The 14591-nt window shown below is 44.2% G+C and overlaps 1 protein-coding gene across 1 annotated transcript in view; it reads left to right on the top strand.

The window, feature by feature from the left end:
* Positions 1-14591, top strand: part of mIF2 (mitochondrial translation initiation factor 2) — an 83844-nt gene that overhangs the window by 9201 nt on the left and 60052 nt on the right. The window lies entirely within an intron of this gene.

The raw sequence follows: 14591 nt of genomic DNA, 5'->3' as shown, positions 1-14591 counted from the left end.
CCAAATTAGATTTTTTCAACTTCGCCACCCGAACCTTTGACTCGTTTAAAATCTACAGCTTTTCTCTGAAAATTCAAAGTGCCCCTTCCCAGAAAACGTACAGCATTGATTACAAATTGAGCGAGGGGATCGTCGAAAAACGAGGAGGATTTTCCTCACTCCGAGCAATCTTTGAGTTTTACCCACAAAAATAGTGTCTTCGCGTCAATAATTAACTCGAGTTATGACGTTACGTCTGCCCTCCGAATGATTAATGGGAGCATCACGAATTTGTTATATATTTTAAAAGCCTAGGTGAAGAGAACGAGAGCGAGAGAGGAAGTGAATAGGACGTGGTGGAATACGTGCTTTGTATATACAGTGATAGTCGAGGGGAGGCGCAGCAGTTGTGTCGGGAACAAGTTGAAGTATTAAGTAGCCGTTGCGTCCGCTGTCAGTCTACGCTCTAATTAATCATAATTGACGTCCGCGCGAAGCCTCGCACATATTTGTCGGTAGACTGCGTTGTCTCGCTCCCTCTTCTTTCGCTCGTCGCTCTTTACTCTCGCACTCTTTTCCACGTGTCGATGTATGCGCGTGCAAAAAACTGCATTAGATTATGCGAATTCGGGCGACTCTTGCTTTCTTCCTCATCGCTCGCGCGGACGGGCGTCGAAGCGCCTTGGAACTTGGTCAAACTTCCGTTAACAGTATTTCGAGACAATTTTCAATTCCCATTTGTGATGAAGTTGAAGGTTGGACTTTTCGAGAGAACTTTCGGCCCGTTCGAAGGGTCCGAAGCTTCGTCCGTGGAGTTTTGGGTTCCAGAACACTGTCGCGAGTGACCGAGACATTCGCAACGACGCGGAGCTCTCCCACAGAGGACTCAATCCATTTTCCATTCACGAAGCAACCAACTTACGTTGAAATCAGTTTTTCTCAGAAAGTTATAAATCTTTGCGAAACAAGGGAAAAGACAACTGCAGCGTTGATAATACCTTGCGAGTGTGTCACACGCATCAACTTATTTAGGTTTGTGTTACGATATGTACGTGCGTATCAGCATGTCTCGGATCGGAATAAAACATCAAGTGGTCAGGCCAGAGTCTCGCGATAGTACGTATTTAGATGAGTTGACTCCAATTGCCGTGGTACCGTGAGAATCCCCTGTCTGCTGTCCCATTGTAAAGAAAATGTACATACATAAATCATCGCAGGCTCTTACATACACCCTGATACGTTAATATACAACTGACTTCTTGAATATTCGTAAAAATAATAATCGTACATATACATCGCCGTGAAGAAAAGATATTTTCATCGAGAGTCAAGCACAATTCGTATCCAGCAAAACTTTGAAGACTTTGAAGGCAAAATGATTTTTTTTTACTGCTCTGACGCGAGTGCTCCAAAACCGTTTCATCGTGCGTATGCTCACTACAATGAAAAATTATTATCGATTTGTTCTTCGGGAGTGGCACGCATGAAATTCGAATGTAAAATGACACGAATAATGGGAGAAAAAATTATTTGGCTGCTGACTGAACGAACCAACGATGTTTTTCATCGTTAAAATTTTACTCTCTCAAATTTGATGAGACTCGAGTAAATTTGTTGAATTTTGGAACTTTAATCATAAAGTTTAATTCTTTCGCTCGAAAGACCCAGCGATTGTTCGCAAGTGCGCATCATTTTTTGTTTGGCAATCGAACTTGGTTGGACGGAAATGAAGATTTTTCTTCTGCAAACGAGGAAAGTGGCTACTCCCTTAACGAACTTTTGGACAGTGGTGTATATTTGTGTACATAACGCACATACGCGTACAAACATCTGCGTACGTTCACGCATGTATATAATTTATGTAGAGTCGTGGATAAGTATTTCGCAAGTAGCGAGACAGAATGACACCAAACGTATGTGCACGCGGCTTAAGTGTATTACGGTCTGGCTGTACACGTCTGCATCATCGTCCGGAACGTGCAGTACGTGTCCCGCTAAACGGACCGTTAATCATGCAAATTAGGGCCTGGCTATAACTCGGGAACACGGCTCACAACGTGCACGCATAACCTCATGTTTTCCGCTTCATATTATTGCGCAACGATCAATTAACCCGAGGCACGCGTGAGCCACGCCGCAAATTTCGTTCTCCGAATGTAAGCATTGCTGTGAGATTCATTTGGCTAAATTCGTTCGAACCTTTTCTCCCCCGTCTGTCGATTTAGTCGATATCGTTTATGAGTGGACGCAGTCTGATGTCAATGGGAAAATGTGAATTATCGGGAATCAGCATTGGATGAGTGTCGAGCAGAAATCGGGTGGCAAAAATATTTTGAGAGAGTCAAGGAATTGCAGCACTAAGAAAAAAAGCGAGTCAAGGAATTGCAGCACTAAGAAAAAAAGCACGAGGTTAAAACTGCGGATTCATGCACTCCGAAAACATTGCAGTTAAATGCAGAAAATTCTTGCAATAACATCAATTGTTATTGAGCCAAGAATTCTTTTTTCTCAGCCTAGTGCATGTGAATTCTGTGTAGTTTATTTTGAGCCCTTCGAAATAATTTTACCTAAAATCGTGCCTACGAGAGGGTCGATAAATAAAGAATATTTGGTTAACGATCCCGTAGGAAACTGCGTTCCCATAAACGAGACAAACTCCACCATCATTCGACATATTCCCAACTACGTATCCGCGCCATTATAATATTGGTACACTGTACAGCAGCAATCGAATCGAAACCCATCTCCCATGTTGCTCCGAACTGAAGGAATTTTGGAACGCAAAGCCTGAAGCTTCACCACTGATTTCACTGATGCCAAATTAATCGAGCGCCGATGGTTCGATGGACTCGAGGCAAAAAGCGCTTGCAGCAGTTGGAGCAGCAAAAGTGTATACGCGCGTTTACAGCTCCCAACCCCTGCTCCGAGTACGGCCCGGGGGTTGCCTAATGGCTAAAGCAAGGGATCATTCCACCACCACCACGATAATCGAAACCACGAGGAGGCACGTACCTGCTCCCATTGGTCGGGCCAAGCGACCAATCGCACCGTTCTTCGTTCTTCCCCTCTCGAGTCTCCTGACAGGTCTTGTCTGTATCAACGTGCATAGGTAATACGTACAATGGAGGAGCGGACTCGTACATTTGTGCCCGCTGTGAATAAATTTCTACATGTGATTACGCGAACACATGTTTCTGAACATTCTTCAGAAATTTTAGTTTTTCGTACGTCCCTCGTTGCTGCTGGCTTTCTGCACGATGCAGCGGTATTTTTTAATTACTTTTCCACACGAAATCGCGAGCTGCAACAATGTTTGCGCGCGTCCGTCATCTGAGAGTGTCGTGCACCGCAGAATAGCGAGGCACTTCCTTCATTTTTTTCGAGGCACGCAGGCGAACGAAAGTGCTGGTTGAATAATGCTAGGCAGCAGGATATTTTTCGTTGTGGCTAAATTCCCGTTTTTTCTGTTCACATGATTTTTGCCTGTTCCTATGGATCCGGCTGATAAATCAATATAGAATTTTACTTTCAATCAATTTACCATTACGATTATTTGATATCGTAATGGTAAATTGATTGATCCACTTATTTGATGGTTGATTTTGAAAAACGATAAATTTTTCGTCCTCTGTTGATACGGGGCAACGTTTTTTGAGTGTCCGGAATCCTTATGAGAGATTAAAAAGGAGCTAATAGAGTTGATTCGCTGATTTACAATGTCGGCGGAATGCAAGCCCCAAAATGAATTTGTTTCCATTGTTATTAAAAGTAGAAGGAAATTAATGTCGATTTTTCGAATAAATTTTCGTCGTAGTATTACAAAAAAATGGATAAATAATGCGAGGCACGGCTCGAAAATAGCGAAAGAAACGTTCCTCCGTGTCGCTTTCTCCTTGCCGACGGATAGCGAGGAGCTGAAAACATTGAAATGATTTTTCTCCCTGCAGACACCACGGTTCAACGTGCCGGAAAAGTTTTACAGCAAGACCTTGATCGATCGATATTAAATTGGGAAGCAAGATCTCTCAAAGTGTGTCTAAATGAGAAGGTAATTCTGACTTAATTGTAGGTACAAGGAGATTCTATTGTTAGAAAAAAAAATAGTGTAGAAAATGTGGAAAGGAAGTTGCCCGCGATCGATTTGGACCCTCGTACAACAATGAGGCGATCCTTTCGAAGAGTCTTCGAGAGCCGGAGTCGAGTACGGTTTCGAAACTGGCTCTTTCCATCTTCCGACGTCCCTCGAGCGAGAGAGGGCGAGAGAGTGCGGGCGCATCAGCGTCAAAAATGCGTGTGTGGTTTAAGGAGAGCGGAGTGAGCACTTTGCGGAGTGTTATACGGTTACGAATACGCGGAGTGGGGTGTCTCGCGGAGGAGAGGAAGAGCGAGAGAAGCAACGATGGAAGAATTCAATTCATAAACGTCAAAGCCGACGTACTCCCTCGTCGAATCTATTTTTCCATTGACTTCAACCCCTGTCGCTCGATACGAGGCTGACATATATTGCACACTAGAAAAAGAGGGTGAGTAATAGCCACGTAGGTATTATAACGCCTCGACGAGCTGCCGCTCAGCTTCCCTTATCTTTGATACGATCGCGGTAGTTAGTTGGCGCCTTAGCTCGATGCCCCTTTCGATCTTTATCGCGCGCATATCGCATGCCGAGGAATAATCCGCACCCCGCGCGCCCGTGCACACATCCGCGCAGCTCTCGCGTCAACTCGCGCGCACAACTGCGCGCGTGCACACTCGAGAGAACGTACGCTCCGAGCGGACTCAACCACTAAATACTCGCCCGATGATTCCTTCGTGCAGAGACAAATATATGCACATTTGTGCACAATCAAACATATGCGCGTATATGTATTTATAGATTTATTCGCGGGGATGAGCCGCAGATATACATTTTTACGTCTACATATGCGCCTACACGAATACGCTTGTACCAGTGCACACACTCCGCACAAGGGTTTTAGTTTATTCGCCGTGGTAGAAACGACGTCGCGGAGAAGGGAGCAGGCAGATGAGAAGCCACCTCGTTACCCCATAAATTTATCGCGTTCACCGGAGCCCCGACCCTCGGGGGAGTTTGTTCGAGAGTCCCGATAATAAAGCATCCGGACGCCTACGGAACTTCCACCGCTTATATGTACACACTTACACGTATAAACGAGTCTGTATATCCTCGTACGCGTCGGTACGAATGTGTGCGGCGCTACACGCGTTTCTATAGCTTCTTGCACAAAACGATGTACGAGCTTTCGCTCGCTAATTTTACGTACCCGATCCGACGAGCACAGCCCCCCGTTCTCGATGCGTACGCAAGCTTTTTCGACACATCCGGAAACGTGATAAATAAAAACGTTCTTCCCCGTTACATGGAGAAAACGAGGCCGGAAATTATTCTGCAGGAAAGACTAGGATTTTAGTATCTCTCAATGTACTATCGAGCATCTAGCAAAAAGACCAATACTTTTATTCAAAGGAATCAAGAGTCTTTTTCTCTATTAAGCGTAGTAAAAAATGTTTTCAGTCACTTCAAATGTTTATATTGTCAAGTATGCTGGGGCAACCCTCAAAAAAAACTATATGTGAGGTAAAATTTTACACGTATATTCGTGTATTTGTCATAGAATTTACCATGCTGACAGTGAAAATTTGTGATTTACAATCCATTTCCACTTATGCTACAGAGTTTGACATAATGAATAACGCTGGAAAACATAACGAAATATAGTTCTCACGCGGGTATGACTTTTTGCTGTCTACGTAAAGCTGTTTGGAATCGAAGGGACGAAAAATGGCAAAATTAAAAAAATACTATGCTCTTTGTAATCGGTGGGTGAGTACTTTGAAAATTCTTGAAAAATGATATATTCCTGACTACAAAACGAGACCGTTTTCTCCGTGTACTTTTGGTGGGTAAAGATTTTCCGTGGTCTCGTTCGATTTTTATTATTTTTCATGAAAGCCGAAGAAGTGTGAGGAGGGGAAAAGTTGTTTCGAAAAAGTCGACGCGATTGCGACACCTTTTTCAGGAATTTCTCGAAGCCAAGGCGCGAGTTCTTGTTTCGCACGAAGGAATATCAATTTATTCGTCAAATATATTTATCTCATTGAAAATAATTCACGCTACGTAAGCCTTGAACCTTTTGCTGATTGGCTAAAAAATAAAAACTATGAGTTTTGCCCTCGCGCGCTCGCGGATGATGATCTGAAAGTTGCAACGTTTCTGCTGAGTTGATACGGATGCTTCTGCATCTCGAGGGTATATGTAACGCGACACCTCGACGGAACTTCGACTCCTCCAGTCGTAGGCTATATAGCTATCATCTATTATAAATATTTCTCCTTTATATGCATCTGCGAAGTATAATAATGTTCGTGTTTTTTTCGTTGTTAGCCAAACAATCCTGGATAATCTCAAATCGATCTATTCTCGCTTCGTAATCAAAGATCGTAAAGCCGATGTTGTATGCGTGTCCTGGTGAGAAATTCACACTAGAAAATAGGCGTGATTACGACGAAGCTCGCGGTAACATTTCTTGCCATTATGTTTCCGTCTCGTTCCGACCGAATGCCAATTACTTTTCTAAATAATTCATGGCCACCCAGTGAGCTGGTTTTTATCGAACTTATTTTCGATGCCTGTGGATCGAGATGCGACTAAACTATCTCGAATCGATCTATTTTTTTCGCTTGGCGATTGAAGATCGTAAACTCGAGTGCTGCGTGGATGAATTCATACCAGAAAATAAAGTCCTTGCAACGAAGCTCGGTGAGATTCCCCACAATTATTTATTATTCTCTCGGTGCTCGTCCGCGAGTGTGAATTTATTATTTAAAACGAGTGACGACCAGCCGGTAAGCTGGCGATGATTGAAGGTATTTTGAAGCGCGTCGTATACGCGTTTGTGGCAGCAGCTACGGTCGATCAGTTTCAGAAGTAACGAGGTCTGAATCAACTCGACTTTCATATATGTGGAATCCGACTGCATGCAAATAAGAGTAAAACGTTCTCAAGATTCGACCGCGACGTTTCCGCCTGCTTCTAGTATTCGTTCGACTTCGTCGGCCCTTCGCCTTCACAAGGTTGCTTCATTCCAGTCCCGGTCGCCCATAAATAACCTGAAAGAGAGGGGGAGCAGGGGAGAAAATTAGGCGAAAAGATAGAGAGCCCGCGTGGAAGTTCCGGAGAAGCATCCTCTCTCGATTACATCAGAATCCATTGTTCCTCTTACGTTATCGAGGCTTGGCTGCACAGCAGAAGAAAAGAAAGACGCGTATACGTGACCCATGGATCGAGGTCTTGATTAAGTTCCTGGAAAGGGCGTTATCTACGTTGGCGTCGTCGCTGTACGCATGCGGCAAATTATATTTACGAACGGACGAGCTATAACGAGCACCGAACGATCCGCTTGGAAGTCCTATGAAGCGTACGCACGCGTTTATATTCCTACGTACGTTCGCATATCTGTTAAATAAATGCCCATGTGCAATCCACATACTTTTATACATTAAAGTATAAAAGAATAAGACCGCGATGCTGCTGGTGGTACATCCGCGAGATACGGAGCAGAGTGAGCGAAACGTTGGAAAGGTCTGAAGGGCGGTGGCGGCGGCGGCGGCGGGGGGGAGGGAAAATAAGGGACGTGTGGATGGGCCCTCGTTGGGGCTCTATATAGCGCATGTAACTCGACACCAGAGGCCCCGTCGGGCGGGCCCCGCGTCTCCATCACCTTCTCTCTCCGCTGTTGCTTATGCTGATGCTGATGCTTGCTGGCCCCCCGTACATGTCTCTCTTTCTCTCTCACTTTTTTCTTTATTCCCTTTTCTATCGCTCTCTCTCTCTCTCTCTCTTCTTACTGCGGCCGCACTTTTTTTGTACACGCGAGCACACACAGACGCGTCCATGCCTATATTTGTACACGGACACGGTAGACACGGAGGTACGCAGTAGTTGATATAATATACGGTGAATGAGCAACGATCCTGTGCACATGTATGTAGTAGTCCGCGTGCATGCGTCCGAATCGCTCGTATCCTCGCGTTTCTAAACTAAATCATAACCGTATTATATCCCGGCAACAATGGGGGCCCCGCGAGTGAAAAGCCGCCTCTAATCCGTCAGCAGTCCGTATATAGATGTCTCGCTTTTGCGTGCTGCTGATGCTGCTGCGTTCCTCGGCCCTTTCCTGCCTCGCGCCGTGTGCTCCGGTCCTCTGTTCTCTTCGCTTGCGCTCGAGCCGTCCAGCGAAATACGGAGCACAAATTTGCCTCAGTCCTGTTTACTTTGTTCGTCTAATTCATCGATCGTTTTTGTACACGCGGAAGCTCAGGGGGAACGTATTTCATTTAAATTAACTCTGCTCCTTGGCCAAGCGAAAAATGAGCATTTCGGGAATCAAATTTCGCGGATTTTTATCTCGTTTCAGGAGGATAACTCCAACTTCGTCCAACTTCGCGATAGTTCGTCGTCGATCCTGAAATTCCGCGTCGTGACGTTCTCCCCACTGCGGAAGGAGCGTTTCGCGAAGATCGTTAGCAAGAATCCCGTGGCAAATTCTGTACCGAATAAAATATCTTTGCTTTGATTAGGTGCGCGCACGCGCGCATGGCGGAGCGAGAAAAGACGAAAATTGCGAGCGACAAGCGATAAATAAGAGCAGCACGACGAGAGGGACTCTCTTTCTCGTGAATCTTCAACGAGAAAGCGTGCGCCCGCGCACCTATACCGCGGTAAAACGTCGAGGCTGGAATTTAAATTTCACAAATTAGTCCGTCCATTACACCCCCGGTGCAATCGCGATGTCTGATCTGTGCTCGTGCACCTCCACGGCCCACCGCGGCATATCGCCACACGCTCACCATCATACGAGGCTGATATACAATCCTACTTATACAAATAACCCTCGAGAAAACACATTCTTACCTATCCACGTACGTATATCGGCCTGTACGGAGAAAAGGTGAACAAGGCAAGAAGAAAGGAGAGAAGAAAAACGCGAAAGGTCCGAGACACGCGGCGAAGCTTCCTAGAAAGCGTGGGTGATGCTCTCCTCTTCCAGGCAAACAGGATCTGGACCTCCACAAATCATAACGCGCCCCGCGCGGCCCAAAGATGCGCGAGAGAGATCACCGAGTGGCGCGAGCCAATTTTTCTCCTCATCGTCCTCCTCGTATCACACGTACTACCCCCTTTATATATTTATACCGTACGTGAACAACTATATTGTGAATTTTCGTGTGGAGATTTTTTATACTATAAATATGTTAATGTATGAACGTGTCGAGAGTTTCGTGCTCGAACCAGTTTTTCCAGTGCTTATTCTGGAGAATTGGTGCTCTGTGCTAAATAATTAGTGATTGATGATTCGCTCAACGAGAAGTTTTCAAATTCAAACTTTTCGTCGTCACTTTCGATCTTTCAGTGAATTGGTTTATTGTTAACATTCAATATTTTGAGATTCATTAATTGTGCGCTTCATTTTTTAATCTGGAGGATGTAATACAAGGTTGAACTAAATATTTCGTGTGATTTTGGGTATCGAATTTTTCTACAGATTTGATGGATTTTATTAAGTTTTTAAGGACGGACATTTTTACGTTCAAATCGAGCTTTTTTACACGAAATTCGTGCATAATATTGTGGTCGATATTTCGACCAGACCAAAAGTGTTGAAAATTGGAGATCGTGGAGGGAAAACTGTCGAAAACCGAGGTAGTAAGCGTTTCCAGGCTCGTCAAAGGTCCGTGGAATCTTCAAATATTCCACAGCGATCTAGAATCCTGTCCTCTGATAAAATTCAATGAAGAATCCAAGAATTCGTGTGTTCCAGTTTCGTTGTATGATGGAGGATAAAAAGAAATAAAAATTCGATATAAATCGAACAGCGTTGATTTCTAAGAAAACTTCTATGATCGCAGAGGCTGGAGAGCCCACCGATTCGTTTTTTTATTTTTTTCACCATGTATATACACCGACGGTCAGCGAAGAGTGACTGATATCACGGGTGTACGACGAATAAATAACGCCGACAGCCAGTGTGGCTGCATAAATTAATTTCACTCGCTCGAGTCATAAATATATTCGACTCGAAATCACTCGGGGGGCCTCGGCCGTTCGGCACCGGCCACAACCGTTCATCCTTCCGTCCTTAAACACACATCTGTACCCGAGCAGACACCCTCACGGTCCTCGCACACGCATACTCGCGAATATACATATTTGTACAGGGTGTCGATCTGTGGATGCTAAAGTTTGAAGACGAACGAGGAAAAACTGGATTAAAAAAAAAAAAAAATGCCATCTTTCGCCTTAATTTTCAACAGCAGTTATTCTCCTCGATCATTTCTATGTTTTGCATAAAAATAATGAATCTCAAAGTAGAGTGAACGAGTTTTCGATATTTGGGATGAAACTAAAGTGCTTTTCTGAAAAATTGACTCTCGACGTCTGAAAAATGAGTGAAGGACGATCGGATGTTGAAATTTTCAGAAAATTCAAGATTTTTATATCTTGGATGTTCAACTCTTCGGAGTTGGGTTGATTCTGAGCCACTTGCGATGAAGACACCCAATATATTCGCACGTATGTATTAACGAAAACCCCCACAAACGTTGACCGTCCTTACACTCGTAACTCGAGTCGATAGGCCTGTAAACAATGGACGAGAGCGCAGGGCCCCGAACGAAAGGGTCTTCGGTACTGTGCTATAATGTTTAATATACGAGTCTCGTGTGCTCTGATGAGGCGAAGATTCCCCCCACGCGAAACCGCGATAACGAGGGCTCATGTTTGTCATTAATTTTTTAAATTAAACATTGTCCAAGCGCCTATAGATTTTTTAATGCGTTGAACCTCCAGCTACGAACCGCGATCGTCAACTATGTATATCGATTGTAGATCACACGCATGCCGGTTGGTATGAGTCAAGGGTCGTTGTGTAGCAGGTACAATTGACTTTCTCAATGCGTACGGTACGAAGGCGTTAAGTAGACGAGCACAAACGCACGCCACTTAAATTCCAACGACGACAGATCGATCTTTTGACATTTTTCTTTGTTGCAAACACGCCTCGTTCATATTGAGCAGTTGAAATGGAAAAGTGCACAAGGAATTTTCCATTCGTTCATTTTTTTCGTTGCATCTCCGAAGGATCGTATTTTATGGGTGTCTAAATTGTACTGATTTTTACTTCCCAATTAAAGATTGTTGAAGACATAATCACTTTGTATTAATGTCAGAGTTATTAATTCGAGATTGCAAATAAATTTTGTCAACTTATCTTTTGACAAATGAAATTACGAGCCATTAATTAATCGGGGATTCGCCACTGACCGAAGCCCAAATTTCATCCGTCCCTGCCGAAAATACTATAGTTTTTCATGTTGAAAATCGCATTAGAGAGCGCAAAGGGAAATGGATGAAGAAAAAAGTATTAATAAAAAGACACAGGGCTGTGACAGGAATGGGCCAAGCCATGAAGAAACAAAAATACCGAAATAAGCAAATGTGAGGTTATACGAGTGCATGCTCATTACCAATTTCTTTCAATCTTTAACGTAATAAATCTTGGTTACAGGCAAGAATTTTTTTCCAGTCCTTCATTATTTAATTCATTGTTATTGTGTACTTTTTCAAAAACTTCGTAAGAAGCGTTCATTCGTTATACGAAAGGATGAACGATTTTTTACGCATAGTCTTTATAACCCTGCGTATATTTCTTCATATTTAAACGCGTTTATCTCAATAACCAATAAAACGAACCCATTAAAATGAGATATGCGTGTCAGTCGACTCCCATTTAAACTCAGTGTAAATTTCGAGTTAACGAAAAGTATTCATTCCTGTAACGCACTGTAAAAAATTTAGCACAATTTTCAGTTTTATAACAACAAATATTGCAGAGAGAAGGTTAAAAATTTCCAAATACTCCAGTAAAAGTTCCTACTTGAAACAATAAATATCGTTCAATTTATAAGAAAATTCAATTTTTATCCCATAATAAAATTATCATGTATCGCAGCTCGTCACCGCGCACTATCGTTACAGTCATTTTTCAAATTTGATTCCCCCCCGTGTAAGTTTATTTCCAGAAAATTTTGAGCGATTGTAAAGAGAAATGCCCATACCCAATGGGCAGATGCTCGACGATATACATCAATTACATTAAGCAGACAGTGCGGGGAGGTCGAATGGGTTTATCGTGAGTTAGTTCACCTATACGCGAATTACACGATAACGACGCGTCACGCCCGAGCACACCCTCGTTACAGGATCTTTGTGCGTGTACGTATATAAGCCGATTAATTGGCAAATTGTGAGCATTCGATCGAAGAATATTATTATATGCGCGGGACCGGCAGGTACAAAACGGTGCGTTCCCCGAGGCTCGGGGGCTGTCCCCGCAGTTTGCTGATTTCCGATCAGAGCTTTTCAAGGCTCTTTTTTTTAAATATTTATCTGCCAGTAACCGCTCCCGAATTGAGGCATTCGACGGTTCTGCCGTTTGGCTCTTTTTTCGTAAATAACAAAATAAAGCTACCGTATTGCGTGGAAGAAAGTTGAAAGTAATGCCGAAAGACTGGGCACATATTTGCTTTCTCTTTCGGGGACTTTTCCCTTCTCATCCTTCCAAAATACGCATGTAAAGAGTGATCTCCGACGAAGAACTCGTTATGCCGGGGTTGAAGAGGCCACTGTGCGATGCACCGACAAGTATGTGCTTTGTGAGTCCCGTGTCAAGATGCTACTTGACAGCGGGACTTTTCTCTCCTCCATCCTCATTCTTCCTTCATTCTACCCTTCACATAATACCGGAATGAAGAGGGGGCTTGAGCCAATAACGCGTGTAGTATGTGTATAGAGAAACCGACTGCGCTCTTTATTCCTCCACCGTACGAGGGCTCAATCTATACAGATATATTTAAAAATGTAAACCGTCGAGCACAGACGCGGCCGGAGCGGGACAAGAGAGACGAGAAATTCGGAGGAGCTTCGGCAATAATCTCCGCTCGTTGGGCCTTATTTTCCCTCTCGTTTGCGTCTTCTCGTTCATCTCACTGCCGGAGAGTTAGTTGAACGAAAAGAACACTCGCTCTCGATCTTTCTCTCGGCAATGGAGCCCGCTGTGGGGTCCACGGGGGCTTAACTTTACGATCTCATTCTCTATGGCTCGCGCGCTACTACGCTACTTGACGAAAAATCACTGGAGCGAAGGCCCCCTGGGCCCTCTGGCCACTCTATACTACCAAACCATCATCACCAGCCCAGTAAGATCGGGCCCCTAAATAGAAACGAAATTACAACAGGCCGATGAGCATGTGTCGACTGCTCTTATTCCGCCTGAATGGAAAAACGGGCGCGCGAGCGACCCACTGCAACCTCTCCTTTTCGAATTTATACCGTTCGCACATACACACGCGCGAGAAGTCTTGAAACTTCCATTCTCGACACACACGAGACCGTCGAATCGCGAAATTTCGAGGAGAAAACGCCGCCGATTCCATTTTCGTCTCCGTTTCGTCGAAAAATTCGTGATTTTTCCAATCGCACACACACACACACGCACACACACACAAGCGCGTACTATTTATAGAGACATTTTTCGATGCTGTATCGTAGAAAAAAAAACAGTAAGAAATTTTCTCCTCCCCATTCCCCGGCTTATAGTCACCCTCCAAATGCTGTACGTCACTTCCAAGACACTCGGTGTGTCTCAGTCCAACATATACGCTCGACACTGCACTACACAACGGCCTGAGACACTCTCAATACACCGAGGATTTTCTGATTGCGAGTATTATGTTGGAAAATAAAAACACGAATAGATTTCTCGAGAGGGGAGACTGATTTTTATGAGAGCATGAAAGACAGCGGGCGTCATTCACAATGATTTTTCTGTTTCCTGCTTGAGTTACAGATCCAGGTACTCGTGGCGCTTGTATCTTGAGCACGTCTCACTCATTCCCGGGGTTGCTATTGAGATATTCGTGTCTGTGTGTGTGTGTGTGTTTGTGTGTGACGAAATCCCTGCGATGATCTCGTTCAGGATAAGATAGGAATATATCTCCGGGTATGGACTCCGGACAATGAAGAGGAGATGCTGTCTAACATGCTCATAATAGAGTCGATCCAGATGCCCTTGCCTGGAGCACGGCCTGTTCGCGCCCGCCACTCGGAACCATCGAACTCCGCCATCTCCGACGTCAGGGACACGCTCAAACTTGGTACATTCTGTTTTTCATCCGGCACATTTAAACACAATTGCGAGCAGCTTACTCGATCTCGTGACCTTGATAAGTCTCCCCGCGCTACAATGCATCGGGGGAGTCATTAAGAAAAATTTTCATCCGTTCTCCGATTAGATCTCATAAATGGGGTGAATACTGGTTCCGGTGTTCATTTATCAGAATAAATCTTTCGCTTCAACCTGCTCCGAGGGTCTTGGCAGCGAACGGGGACGATACAGAAATTTGAGCGTCGATGCGCCCGCCAGAAGTTACTTAGTATTGATAAAAACTATTTGGAAAAATCATTTTTTTACAATCCACGCTTACTCACCTCAATAGGAAACTGCAGGAGACCGTTTTTCCTCGTAATGTTGAAT

The sequence above is a fragment of the Venturia canescens genome, chromosome 4 (genome assembly GCF_019457755.1).
Source record: "Venturia canescens isolate UGA chromosome 4, ASM1945775v1, whole genome shotgun sequence".
NCBI classification, from domain to species: Eukaryota; Metazoa; Arthropoda; class Insecta; order Hymenoptera; family Ichneumonidae; genus Venturia; species Venturia canescens.
This window is presented reverse-complemented; position numbering and strand designations above follow the sequence as displayed.